General features: G+C 30.3%; 1 long non-coding RNA gene across 2 annotated transcripts; it reads left to right on the top strand.

Annotated features, from left to right (window-relative positions):
• Positions 1–3,982: 3,982 nt before the first annotated feature.
• On the top strand, positions 3,983–11,360 carry LOC108734856. Of its 2 annotated transcripts, none has more exons than XR_001937453.2 (6): positions 3,983–4,398; positions 4,445–4,579; positions 9,710–9,824; positions 9,978–10,106; positions 10,304–10,422; positions 11,225–11,360. It is a non-coding gene; the product is annotated as an uncharacterized LOC108734856 (long non-coding RNA). The 2 variants fall into 2 exon arrangements; XR_001937452.2 differs by having other exon boundaries at positions 3,985–4,398; positions 4,464–4,579.
• The last annotated feature ends 4,230 nt before the right edge of the window (positions 11,361–15,590 follow it).

Below are 15,590 nucleotides of genomic sequence, written 5' to 3'. Positions count from 1 at the left end.
TTTTTCCCTCATATTTGTACAACTTGTGATCGAAAAATACTTATTTGAACAAAATTGCCTGCTTCTTTACAAAATTTTTTTTTTTATGAAAAATAGGTCTAGATCTGTTATTAATAATGTTCTGCGATAATAATAAAAACATGGAATTAGCGTATTAGAGAACGCTAAAATTACTTTGAGACCTTGAAAAAACTATATTGGGTGCCTTAAGTTATACAGCTCCCACAATCGCATTGTTTTATTTATTTTTTTGGGCACCTATGGAGCACATACATATTTACAATCAGGAAACGAAATTTCAAAGGGAATTGGTAATATTCTCTTTAATTTATTCATTCAGTTATTGCAACTGTTGATCTTTGGAATTGTCTTCTGCAGGCTGTATATATCTGACACATTTTAAAAAAGCCCATGAATTTTCTCTCAATTTTATATATTTCGAATCCTAAATTATAAGTTTTCTTAAAAATGATTTGAATGTTTATCTGGAAGTAGGAGATAAAAAATAAATCGGTCAAGCTTTTAGTCAACATTTTGGGCTTGACATAATTTATTGGATTTATTTATTGAATCTAAAGAAGGCCCAAGAAATTAATAATCCATTTGGTTATATACAATCTGTAAGATTTGTACTGAAGAACATTACACCATGTTGGTGTTTTTTCGAAATGCATTTTTCGGTTCTTGAAACTACAAAAAGCATTTTGAAAGACTGGAAAATAAACTTTGGTAATAACTGAATCTTAGTTTCATTAAAATACCAAAATTTTATTAATTTTTATTAATTTGTTGATATACGTGATAACTCGTTGAAAATTTCCTCGAAGAATCTTTGTTTATTGTGTATTACTTCAAGAAATAATTTTGGTAAATGTAATAATTTAAACTAAAATACCGACCTTAAAACGAAAACATTACATTTCATTTATTCAACTAATTAACTCAATGTTTACTGCTACCTATAGAATAAAACATTAAAATAATGTTTTGCAATAAAAATCTAAGTGTTTTGATTACATTAAGAAAATAGTCTATTTGAAAGTAATTTATAGATTGTTCAAAGATTAATTTCTATGAACGAACGTATGCCCTGTTGTGTGAAAACAGAGAAATTTGGGAAATTTATAGCAAAAAATAATTATAAACTGAAGGGGCACCTTGGAAGAATTGAAGTTATGGGTAAACTGAAGTTTCTTCCTTCTGATGTAATAACTCATAACACTGAGTTAACAAAAAAAGAATATCAGATTGCTCAAGCAGTGAGGTTTTCTTTTTTTTCAAGTTTCTGAAGTAATTTCTCATTAGTTAGTTGCATGTTCAAAAGCTTTTTATTTTAATTAGAAAAAGTTCATTTTTAGTACTTTCTAAGTGGAAGTATCTTAATTATTAAGTAAAAAGCTAGAATTTGAGGTAACACAAATTTAACGATTTGAAGTTTTATAATTTAATAAAATAAACTGAAGGCCTGTCCTGAAGCATCTTCTATTACGAGACTTTGTAAAAGGAATCCCAGACTTCAATGACAATTGCAAGTTTACCTTTTTCTTATTTTTAAGGCATCAATCCTTAATCGAATTAAATTATGTAGAATTCAATCGGTGAGTTTGTTGCTAATTCTAAGATATGTTAATTTGTTTATCCTGAACGTCAAATATCTGCCCTAAATTCTTTTTTTTTTATTATAAATCTTAGCAGAAGTCGAAATGAAATTTTTTGTATAAGTTTTAAATTATCCAATATAGTTGAATTTCTGTTTTTCTCCCGCCACAATATTAATCAATAGCATATGCAACCACTATAGCACAGTCGCATGCGGTTTATCTACTCAAAACATCAAAATTCATATAATTGTTACTTTATACAATCACTTTGTGAAAATCAGTTTTATTAAAAGTTTTCTACCGTATTAAATAATAAAATTAACACAGTTAGTTATAAGAAAACAATTCACAACTAATTTAATTATATTTCTAAGAACTTAATTAAACTTGCTTTTATAAATGCAAAACCAAGTCAGTAAAATAATATTATTACAGAATGGAATTTTTCTAAACTACAACTTTAAAATATAATTAGCAATTTTCGTGTGTGACAACTCATTCAAGCCAATGTTAAAAACAAACTCGTATATAAGCCTAAACTTTGCATTATTCGTGTTATACATTTGCTTCCATTTTAATGGCACTTTGGTCGTTCATTTGTATGTAGAAAATCCATTGGCATTTATAATAACTNTATACCATCACATTGTGAAGATCAATTTTGTTAAAAATCTTCTACCGTATTAAATAATAAAATTGACGTAATTAATTGGGAGAAAATAATTTACAATTAATCTATTTATATTTCCAAGAACTTATTTGAAGTTCTTTTCATAAATACAAAATCAAGTAAGTAGCACATTATTTTATTACAGAATAGCATATTTCTAAACTATAGTTTTAAAATATAATTATCAATATTCGTGTATGACAACTCAGTCAAGTCAATGTTGAAAACAAACTCGCATATAAGCCTCAAACTTCGCATTTTTTGTGTATTACATTTTTGCTTACATTTGAATGACACTTTGACAGTTTTACGTTTAATAACTGTAATCGTTACTTAGCAAAGCAGAAATAAAATTCCTTATTTAGATTTAATATGATTCAACCTACTTGAATTTTTGAATTTTTCTCCCGCCTCAATATTAAATTGTAGCATATGCAACCGCTATAGCACAGTCGAATGCGGTTTTATCTACTTAAAACATCAAAATTCATATAATTGTTATTTTACGCAACCACTTTGTGAAGATCAATTTTGTTGAGAATTTTCTACCTTATTAAATAATAATATTAACACAATTAATTGCGAGAAAATAATTTACAACTAATTTAATTACATTTCTAAGAACCTAATTAAACTTCTTTTTATAAATACAAAATCAAGTAAGTAACACTTTATATTAATACAGAATGGTATTTTTCTAAACTACAGTTTTAAAATATATTTAACAATATTCGTTTTACTGATACTTTGGCAGTTTTACGTTTGTATGTATGAACGCCTTTGTTATTTTTAATAACTTTAATCGTTACTTAGCGAAGCAGAAAAAAATTCTTGATTTAGATTTAAAATCCTACATAGTGGAGTTTCTGAATTTTTATCCCCCATAAAAGTAATTGTATGTATGTATGTAATAGCAGATTCTGTTACGATTTAGTCTAGTCAAAACGTTTGCTTAAAATTCATTTTAATTTGTCAAGTAAATTAAATCTCAATTTAGATTAATGTCTTCCTTGTTAAGTCAGCTGAATGTACCAAAATGTATCATTATTATTGTGGGTAATTTGCTAATAGTTGTAATTACTTTCAACCCCCAATTTTAAACTGCTGCTTTAATTTTTTTATTAATTTATTTCTCCCTTATTAAACCAGCTAAAACTTCCCATATGTATCAAAACTATTATGAGGCATTAAGGAAAACAATCTTAAAGTTGGAAATTACTGTCAGGCCCCTTCAACCGTCATTTTTGTTTCTCGATAAATTAATGTCTCCATTATTAAATAAACTGAAACGCATTTGAGACCAAAGCTTTAGAATTATTAATAGTTCATTAGAATCTCGAATGCTTTTTTAAATTTTTTTATATAAATACTTGAAAATTGAGATTCCGGAGATGGAAGGAAATATTAAATTTTTGCTCCAGAATTATTTAAATTTCGAAAATATTATTTCTTTATATCATCTCTTTGGTAAATAGTCTTTACTTCCTGCTTTTTTAAAACGCCTCATTAGAAAGCATCCATTAAAAAGTTTATTTTTTACTTAATTTTATATTTAGGTTTACTTAATAGCAATTTGAAAATATTTATAATGTTTTATTTATCAGTATTTAATTTTGATAAGTAATAGGTGTAGCATTAACTTTGCTAGCGGTGGTATGCTCTACATTCCAATTAATTTACGTAGGAACGAAGAATCCACGATAGCCGTGTAACCTGGTAACGTTGACGCGTCTAGTTTGCGCAATGGCATGCGATAACGATTGTAGGTATCATTATAAACAGTTCCGATTTTCGTGTTTACGCAAAAGCTAGATGGAAACAAAGATAAATTTGGCTCGTGTTAATTTTGAAATGTCCCAGGAATAATTGCAAATATGCACTATTATGCATCTAATGCAACAAATATGATAATAACTACAACCTACAACTTCAAATCACCAGAGAGAAATTGAAAATGGCCGATAAACTGTCCGAAGAAAAATTGTGAATTACGTTAAAGTATTTAATTAATTACCATTAATCTACCATTCATTATTATGTTGTTATATTATATTACTTGCGTGATTTATCAGTATTACCAATTAACTTTAACGTAATTTCCATAACCAATTTTATAATTATAAGAAGGTAGATATAGCTACATTTTGAGTGTTTTTTTTGTTTTTGGTTATAGTCATTTCATTTGATTGCAGTTATTTCATGGTTAATCTTGGGCATTATTAACATGGGACATTTTTGTGCTCTGCTCTCACCATTGTCATGAATTGTCTACTTGGAAGAAAATGTTGCATGGTCATTCCATTAAAGGGTAAGTCTTATACATTTATCGTACGCACCAAGTTGGGTCGTAGGAAATAATAACAAATTAAACAAATTTATTGTTCTTTCCTACTACATATTTACATATGTACATGGTTCATGGGTGTAAAAAATAATAATTTTTGAATGCCCTTTTCACAAGTTAGGACTTTCTCGTGAAGTAGATAAGTCAGTTACAAAAACTCGTCGCAAATTGAATTATTTTTAATGTTTCAACCTTTAATAGATTACAATAAATAAAACAGTATGTCTCAAAAAAATTACCTAAACTCAGGTATACCTGCTTACAAATATAAACATATAAATCATACACTTTTTCCTTTTGCTTGTCTTACCCTTCTTCAATTATTATAAGACATTCACTTGCTTACTTAATAAATTTCAGACCTTGTTTGTATGCATTTAATTACATATATACAATAATTCAACAGAATCCACAATCCCCGTTACATGTCGAGGGATCTATACTTAATGTTTCTGTGGAAATGTTTCACACCACAGCTGTTTATGTACACGTATAAGGCTGTAGAGATAAATTAATGTAGTAATGTAAAATAATACAATAAAAATACTAACTATGATATTTATTCGTACCCTGGATAACTACGTATTAGTTTAAATTTTCTTATTTGATCATATAATATCGTTTCGCATTCGCATAGCAGATTCCTATTAATTGTAGGTAGTACAAGAGCTGCCATTTATAATTTAATTGATTTGTTTAATATCACGCAGAAAGTCAGCGTTTTTGTCTGATACTTTCATAAAACACAATGCCATTGAATAATTGGGGGGCTATCAAAGACCCTGTATAATGTTCCAACTGTATTAAGTCTATTCTTAAAGTCATTCGATAGGTAATGATAATAAACGTGTTAATTAAATTTTAAATTTTTATCAATTAGGGCACTGTGAATTACATTGTCGTATAAGTCGTACATATTTGTGTTTAGTTAGACTTTACCCGAGGCTTTGCTCGCGGTGATGTCCTAAATACGTGTAAAAAATCATTGAGGACTACATAAAAGTCATCAGAGTATTTTTTTTCTGGATAAAAGGTACCATATGTCTGGTGCCCTAACTATGTGTGCACAAAATTTCATGATGGGTTTTACCTTCGGTTTGGCTCGCGTTGATGTTCTAAAATACTTGTCAAGGATCATCGACAACCAGATAAAACTAATTTTTCTATCCTTCGGGGACAGTATTTTTTTCTCTGGATGAATATTACCTTATATTATTTAATGTGCCCTTGACAATATGTGTATAAAGAGTAGTTAAGGCGTGAAATTCACATTCGCGTTGATAATATTAGTAAGGATTTTAGAACTTTATCACAGCACTAATGATTTTTATTTTTACATCACAGCGAAAAAGAATATTAATTTATCTGAAATATTTTTTAAATTCCGTAAATAACCATTTTTATGTTCTAATATGCATTTTTTAAAATTTTGTCTGTTTGTCCAATATAAAATGGGGCAAAACCGCAAATTACTATAAAAATTCATGACCCTCTTTCTTTATTTAATTTATCATTGCTATTTCTAACGAATTTACTTACAAAGTAGGTAATTTGTTTTAATACATACAGGGTGTCTCACGGTAATCTCCCATTAGAATATTTCGGAAACTACTTCGATTCGAATTTCGAAAATTTGCACAATAGCGTTATTGGGTATGCTCTCCTCAATTAAAATAAAGGCTTCGATGTAGCACTTTCAGTTATACCGAAAATTGATACCAACTTCGTTATTTTAATTGGAACACCGTACATATCATGACGGTTTTGATTTCTACTTATATATACAGGGTGATCCATTTGAAAAAATTCACTTACGATTGTTTGAAGTTAACCAAATCTGCCACCAAATATCTAACACCCTGTATTTAAATAACCCACTTTGAAAGTATGGACGGGGAGCTTGAGACTAGCTACTTTTCCTGAGAATAGAAAACGGTAAATTTTAGAAGTAGAAAAGCATTATAAAAGTCTACCTAAAATCATAAGTAGAAGTCAAACCGTCATGATATATAGGGTGTTCCAATTAAAATAACGAAATTGGTATCAATTTTCGGTATAACTGGAAGTACTACATAGATGCCGTTATTTTAATCGAGGAGAGCATACCCAATAACGCTATTGTGCAAATTTTCAAAATTCGAATCAAAGTAGTTTCCGAAATATTCTAATGAGAAGTCTCCGTGATACACCCTGTATAAGTAATTTATAAGAATAACTCCATATTTTAGAATATATTACCTGCTTCTGCGACTTTTAATGATTTATACCCTAATGCAAAGTTTACGCTAGAAGAAGAAATAAATAAATTAATTTCCTTGATTTAATTGAACTGAAATTAACAATATCACATTTTCGATTTTTCAGAAATCGTCACACACCGTAACATAATAAATCATTTCATCTGCATAATACAACATAAATTAGCTGCTTACAGTAGCATGATTCATATTCATAATGAAAAAATATGAACTGCAGCTTCAAACTGTAGCGAGTTTTTAAAAAATAGACAAAGATTGTCACTTTTGCGGATATTTTTGACACTTATAAAATATAATTTTGAAAAGCTCATAAGGCGTTCGAGGCATTGATGTCTGCTCTTTTTCATGATGCAAGTGTATTTTACATCCGACTTCAAAAATGCGAACTGCAGTGTCAGAATGTGCTGTGTGTTTTTCAAAATCAACAAAAATCGTATCTTTTGCGGGCATTTTCGACTCGTATAGAAATGTAATTTTGAAAAACCCGTAGGGCGTTCGAGGCATTGATGTCTGCTCTTTTTTATGATGCAAGCGGATTTTCGATCTTACTTCAAAAATGTGAATTGCAGTGTCAGAATGTGCTGTGTGTTTTTCAAAATCTACAAATACTGTATCTTTAGCGGGCACTTTCGACTGGTATAGAAATGTAATTTTGACAAGCCTATAGAGCGTTCGAGGCATTGATGTCTGCTCTTTTTAATGATGCACGCGGATTTTACATCTGACTTCAAAAATACGAACTGCAGTGTCACAATATACTGTGTGTTTTTCAAAATCTACAAAAACTGTACCTTTTGCGGGCATTTTCGACTGGTATGGAAATGTAATTTTGACAAGCCTATAGGGCGTTCGAGGCATTGATGTCTGCTTTTTTTTATGATTCAAGCGGATTTTAAATCGGACTTCAAAAATGCGAACTCCAGTGTCAGAATGTGCTGTGTGTTTTTCAAAATCTACGAAAAACGTATCTTTTGCGGGCATTTTCGACTCGTATAGAAATGTAATTTTGAAAAGCCTATAGGGCGTTCGAGGCATTGATGTCTGCTCATTTTTATGATGCAAGCGGATTTTAAATCTGACTTCAAAAATGCGAACTGCAGTGTCAGAATGTGCTGTGTGTTTTTCAAAATCTACAAAAAACGTATCTTTTGCGGGTATTTTCAACTCGTATAGAAATGTAATTTTGGAAAACCCATAGGGCGTTCGAGGCATTGATGTCTGCTCTTTTTTATGATGCGAGCGGATTTTACATCTGACTTCAAAAATACGAACGGCAGTGTCACAATGTGCTGTGTGTTTTTCAAAATCTACAAAAATTGTGTCTTTTGCGGGCATTTTCGACTCGTACAGAAATGTAATTTTGAAATGTCCATAGGCCGTTCCAGGCATTGATGTCTGCTCTTTTTTATGATGCAAGAGGATTTTAGTTCTGACTTCAAAAATGCGAACTGCAGTGTAATAATGTGCTGCGTGTTTTTCAAATTCTATAAAAATTGTTTCTTTTGCGGGCATTTTCGACTCGTATAGAAATGTAATTTTGAAAAGCCTATAGGTCGTTCGAGAGATTTATGTCTGCTCTTTTTAATGATGCAAGCGGATTTTACATTTGACTTCAAAAATTGCGAACTGCAGTGTTTCTGTGTGTTTTTTGAAATCGTCGATAATTGTAACTTGCGAACGTCTTTGACTCTTATAAAGTGTAATTTTGGTAAGCCTATAGGTCGTTCAATGCATTTTTGTAGTCAAATGTAAAATCCGCTTGTACAATGAGAAAGGACAGACTTGAATGCATGGAACGCCCCGTCGGTCTTCAAAATTAAATTTACGAGTCAAAAATGTCGGAGATAGAAAGCGATTATAATTGTAACTTTGGCGGTCATTTTTGTCTGGTTTAAAAAATATGGCGTTGGAGGTATTGATGTCTGCTTTTTCTTACGTTTCAAACGTAGTTTACATTTTGCTATACAAATTGCGGCGTGGCAAACTACCGTGTTTTCGAAAACTAGTAAAAATTGTAGTTTCCGTAGTCACTTTTGATTTGTTTAAAAATGTAATTTTGAAGTACCGATCGGCCTATCGATGCATTGATCTGATTTTATTCCGGTAGTGTGTATAAATAATCTTTTTTAATTGTGTAGTTAATTTATAATTTCAAATATTTGGCGCCAGTGTAGAATGTTGCCCGAACATATCAGTACAGCGCTCCCTTGCGTTAACCTCGGTAACATTCAGACAGTCACGTGATCACGTCGCCAGTCCCACTTTGGGTTTATTAAATTACAGTAATGTCTCATTTTACGTGATATTGTGATAATTATTTACAGTGGATTCATTTAAATTGTATCATAGTATTTTTTTAAACCGGCATATGCAACAACGAACCGCTACTTGTCAATACATATTAAGCATAAAATGGATGACTATCTTGGAATTATCTATGATCTTGGACGAGATTAAGAATTACGTAATCTCGTCGATGACGTACTTCCTTCTTGTTCACCAGTTTGTTGCTGCTTCTCGTCTCTTTTTGTAGTTTCGCATTGTGCTATTTTATGGGTATTTTTTATACGAAGAATTTGGGAAAGGTAATAGTACATACAAAATTTCTACCATAATAGATTCTAAAATTACAGTTTTATCTGTTGTATGTTTTTTTATTATTGGATATCGGATTATTTTTAGGATTCCATTAATAAAGTTACCAATTTACTCCGCCATATTTGATAGTCTAGGAATAAAAGTTTTTGTTAACAAAATTACTGTTTCCATTCATTTTCCTTTTTCTTTTGCTCTATAAAGTTTGTGTCGACTTTCATTTGTTCTTTTCTTTTTACAGATTCACGTAGGAATAGATTTTTGTCTTGCCTATGTTAAATAAGTTGTCCTGTGGCAGTAACCTAGGGAGACATTTCATATTCTTTCTAAATCTTAATGGAACTTGTTGTCAAGAGGTAAGATGATTGAAAATAAATTTGTTTGGTACTTGCTGATGACTGTATAAACGGTTATGTATAGTTAAAAATAAGATGTATTAATTTATTATAGAATAAATACGTACTGATAGTTACAATATACCAACTGGAATATTTGTTGTTTTTGTACAGGCTTTACAATAATACCGAAGGGCATAAAAATGGTCTGTGCCAAGATGTTATATTATTAATGGTGTGAAAAGTTGTCCTTTACCTATAATACCTTCCACACTAGTGGGAAACCTGTGAGACTTACTTTGGGTAAGATTTTAAATATTTTAACTTTTAATGATTTAGTGTAGTTTATTTAGTCTACTACTTATTGCAAATAATCAATACAAAATCATAGATAGTAAAATAAACATTGCATTGCAACTTTAACTAAATAATCTGCAAATAAAACAAACATTGTTGTGAGGAAAATACGCTAAAGTGGTTATTCTTTTGTCTCTGTTTAGTATCAAGAAGTTTTGCAAATGACTTCCTCTCCTGGAAAGTGAAGTGGTTTGCTGAAGAATGAGCTTGTGGCATGTAATTGGCTTCTGTTTGGACACGTTAGGAGTTATAAGACTAAGAGGTAAGAAAGATATCTTAAGAGTATTTTTGGGACTTGTTAATGGTTGATTCATTATACAATTCCACAGTAATCCTTTTATAATGTAAATTGTAGTTATGTAGTTTTTTCCAGTGTGGTGGTCAAATAATTACACAACTATATGTTTTTATAACGTTTCCTTTTGTAACCATCTTCATACTGAAAAAATTTTGTTTTTTATTTATAGTTCTACTAGTTAGGTGTTATACGTTTGTTTATAAATTATAAATATAATCAATAGTCAAAGAACATACCTTTTGGAGTGTTAGTGCTTGTACACAGATATTAACTTATTCTTAAACATTCTACCATGTTTAACAACTGCATACTAGTTCTGAATGTTTAGGTAAAGCATTAACCCCCATCTGGTTTATGGTCTTTTGGATTTTCCTATATATATTTAATTGAAGTCTTATAATATATTTTGTTAAAGTTGTATCTGTTGTATTATTATTATTTATGGTTTATGTTATGAAATTGTTATAATTATTTCTTAAATTATCTGTATAAGTTCTGAAGTTTACACGAGTTTGGTTGTTTTTTTTATATGTATCATCATCAGATACAACTTTAACAACAAATTTAATTTTTAATGGATACTTTTTAAACAACGTTTCAAAGATAAGATACCAGAGGTAGAACAGTAGAATTAATTTGAAACCAAACTTTCATCGGTGTAAATGTTAGCTTAATACAAACTATTATTAGGTGCATTAAGTATGTAAATTTACCAATTTGATTGCTTTAAAAGTAATAATTAATTTCTTTCCTTACGTGTTTATAGATTGCCCAACAAATGAAAAGGAATTGCAGTTAACTTTGATGCTACTGAAACAAGCGTTGCATCTCTGCTATGGTGTTTTATCTGTTAGCTTTACATCTTGGAAACTGTTATAGTTAATTAATTAAGGTGAGCATACGTGTCAAACTATATATTTATATTANTACATTCAGCTGACTTAACAAGGAAGACATTAATCTAAATTGAGATTTAATTTACTTGACAAATTAAAATGAATTTTAAGCAAACGTTTTGACTAGACTAAATCGTAACAGAATCTGCTATTACATACATACATACAATTACTTTTATGGGGGATAAAAATTCAGAAACTCCACTATGTAGGATTTTAAATCTAAATCAAGAATTTTTTTCTGCTTCGCTAAGTAACGATTAAAGTTATTAAAAATAACAAAGGCGTTCATACATACAAACGTAAAACTGCCAAAGTATCAGTAAAACGAATATTGTTAAATATATTTTAAAACTGTAGTTTAGAAAAATACCATTCTGTATTAATATAAAGTGTTACTTACTTGATTTTGTATTTATAAAAAGAAGTTTAATTAGGTTCTTAGAAATGTAATTAAATTAGTTGTAAATTATTTTCTCGCAATTAATTGTGTTAATATTATTATTTAATAAGGTAGAAAATTCTCAACAAAATTGATCTTCACAAAGTGGTTGCGTAAAGTAACAATTATATGAATTTTGATGTTTTGAGTAGATTAAACCGCATGCGACTGTGCTATGGCGGTTGCATATACTACTGTTTAATATTGAGGCGGGAGAAAAATTCAAAAATTCAAATTTGTCAAATCATTTTAAATCTAAATAAAGAAGTTTATTTCTGTTTTACCATTTAACGATTAAAGTTATTAACAATACCACAGCATTTTATACTTACAAACGTAGAACGGCCGAAGTGCCATTAAAATGGAAGCAAGAACGTAAAACACGAATATTGCAAAGTTTAAGCCTTATATATGAGTTTGTTTTCAACGTTGACTTGAATGAGTTGTTATATACGAATATTGATAGTTATATTTTAAAATTGTAGTTTAGAAATATGCCATTCTGTAATAATATAATGTATGACCTACTTTATTTTTGTATTTATGAAAAGTAGTTCACTTAAGTTCTAAGAAATATAATTAAGTTAGTTATGAACTATTTTCTCGCAATTAATTATGTCAATTTTATTATTTAATACGCTAGAAGATTTTTAACAAAATTTATCTTCACAAAGTGATTGAGAAAAGCAACAATTATATGAATTTTGATGTTTTGAGTAGATTAAACCGCATGCGACTGTGCTATAGCAGTTGCCTATACTANCTGTCCTTCATGCTTTGTTCCTTCGTTAAATTTGAAGGGCTATCCCTTATCTTCTAGTTCTACTGTTATTTTTGTTATTTCTCATCTATAGTAAATTTTTTTATTTAATACGATATTCCTTCAAGATTTCACTTTCTTCTGGGTTTCTTATTTTTTCTTCTGAGAAAAGCAACAATTATATGAATTTTGATGTTTTGAGTAGATTAAACCGCATGCGACTGTGCTATAGCAGTTGCCTATACTACTGTTTAATAAAGGCGGGAGAAAAATTCAAAAATTCAAGTATATTGAATCATTTTAAATCTAAATCAAGAATTTTATTTCTGTTTTGCCAAATAACGATTTAAGTTATTAACAATACCACAGCATTTTATACTTACAAACGTAGAACGGCCAAAGTGCCATTAAGATGAAAGCAAAAATGTAATACCCGAAAAATGCGAAGTTTGAGGCTTATATACGAGTTTGTTTTANGAGACTTCAATTTCTTACACGTTTGTAACCTGCTTCAATAAGGCAACTTTTAAACAACATTTCAGATATGGCAGATCCATAACAGCATAATTAATGTGGAACTTATTTTATCAGTGTGAATGTCACGTATTTACTTGCTTTAAAAGTGGTAATTAATTTGTTTTTCTTGTCCATTTCTATAGATTGCCCATTAAATGAGAAGGAATTGCAGTTAATTTTGGCCCTGAGAATAGGATGCAATTGAAATTATTTGGAAGCCACCGAAACGACAAATTGTCAGCTGTGACATCTCTTCCAGATTTGGTTTGCTCTTCATACTAGTAGATTTTAGAACGCTACTTTCTACAGTTAATTAAAGTAAGAATACTTGATATAATTAATTTTAATTTAATAGTATTAATCTGTAGTGGTATTTCTTTTAAACTGTTACCTATTTGGCCAGAGAGATTGATGTTGTGACGTGTGTATAGTATTTTAAATATCTATAGTCCTCCACAGCACCTATGGTATGTCGTTTAACGTTTATCTATTGTTTACAGTTTAAATTGACTGGTGCATNAAGACAAAAATGTATTCCTACGTGCATCTGTAAAAAGAAAAGAACAAATGAAAGTCGACAAAAACTTTATAGAGCAAAAGAAAAAGGAAAATGAATGGAAACAGCAATTTTGTTAACAAAAACTTTTATTCCTAGACTATCAAATATGGCGGAGTAAATTACTTAGTAGCTTTATTAATGGAATCCTAAAAATAATCCGATATCCAATAATAAAAAAACATACAACAGATAAAACTGTAATTTTAGAATATATTATGGTAGAAATTTTGTATGTCCTATTACCTTTCCCAAATTCTTCGTATAAAAAATACCCATAAAATAGCACAATGCGAAACTACAAAACGAGACGAGAAGCAGCAGCAAACTGGTGAACAAGAAGGAAGTACGTCATCGATGAGATTACGTAATTCTTAATCTCGTCCAAGATAGTCATCCATCATAGATAATAGATCTACAAAGGGTAATCATCCAGGGGTCATCAAGGGGTCATCCATTTTATGCTTAATATGTATTGACAAGTAGTGGTTCGTTGTTGCATATGCCGGTTTAAAAAAATGCTATGACACAATTTAAATGAATCCACTGTGACTATTTATCACAATATTACTTAAAATGAGACATTATTGTAATTTAATAAACCCAAAGTTGGACTGGCGACGTGATCACGTGACAGTCTGAATGTTACCGAGGTTAATGCAAGGGAGCGCTGTACTGATATGTTCGGGCAACATTCTAGACTGGCGCCAAATATTTGAAATAATAAATTAGCTACACAATTAAAAAAGATTATTTATACACACTACCGGAATAAATCTAGTTTCTTAATCAGATCAATGCATCGATAGGCCGATCGGTACTTCAAAATTACATTTTTAAACAAATCAAAAGTGACTACGGAAACTACAATTTTTACTAGTTTTCGAAAACACGGTAGTTTGCCACGCCGCAATTTGTATAGCAAAATGTAAACTACGTTTGAAACGTAAGAAAAAGCAGACATCAATACCTCCAACGCCATATTTTTTAAACCAGACAAAAATGACCGCCAAAGTTACAATTATAATCGCTTTCTATCTCCGACATTTTTGACTCGTAAATTTAATTTTGAAGACCGACGGGGCGTTCCATGCATTCAAGTCTGTCCTTTCTCATTGTACAAGCGGATTTTACATTTGACTACAAAAATGCATTGAACGACCTATAGGCTTACCAAAATTACACTTTATAAGAGTCAAAGACGTTCGCAAGTTACAATTATCGACGATTTCAAAAAACACACAGAAACACTGCAGTTCGCAATTTTTGAAGTCAAATGTAAAATCCGCTTGCATCATTAAAAAGAGCAGACATAAATCTCTCGAACGACCTATAGGCTTTTCAAAATTACATTTCTATACGAGTCGAAAATGCCCGCAAAAGAAACAATTTTTATAGAATTTGAAAAACACGCAGCACATTATTACACTGCAGTTCGCATTTTTGAAGTCAGAACTAAAATCCTCTTGCATCATAAAAAAGAGCAGACATCAATGCCTGGAACGGCCTATGGACATTTCAAAATTACATTTCTGTACGAGTCGAAAATGCCCGCAAAAGACACAATTTTTGTAGATTTTGAAAAACACACAGCACATTGTGACACTGCCGTTCGTATTTTTGAAGTCAGATGTAAAATCCGCTCGCATCATAAAAAAGAGCAGACATCAATGCCTCGAACGCCCTATGGGTTTTCCAAAATTACATTTCTATACGAGTTGAAAATACCCGCAAAAGATACGTTTTTTGTAGATTTTGAAAAACACACAGCACATTCTGACACTGCAGTTCGCATTTTTGAAGTCAGATTTAAAATCCGCTTGCATCATAAAAATGAGCAGACATCAATGCCTCGAACGCCCTATAGGCTTTTCAAAATTACATTTCTATACGAGTCGAAAATGCCCGCAAAAGATACGTTTTTCGTAGATTTTGAAAAACACACAGCACATTCTGACACTG

The sequence above is a fragment of the Agrilus planipennis genome, unplaced genomic scaffold (genome assembly GCF_000699045.2).
Source record: "Agrilus planipennis isolate EAB-ADULT unplaced genomic scaffold, Apla_2.0 scaffold74, whole genome shotgun sequence".
Taxonomy (NCBI): domain Eukaryota; kingdom Metazoa; phylum Arthropoda; class Insecta; order Coleoptera; family Buprestidae; genus Agrilus; species Agrilus planipennis.
This window is presented reverse-complemented; position numbering and strand designations above follow the sequence as displayed.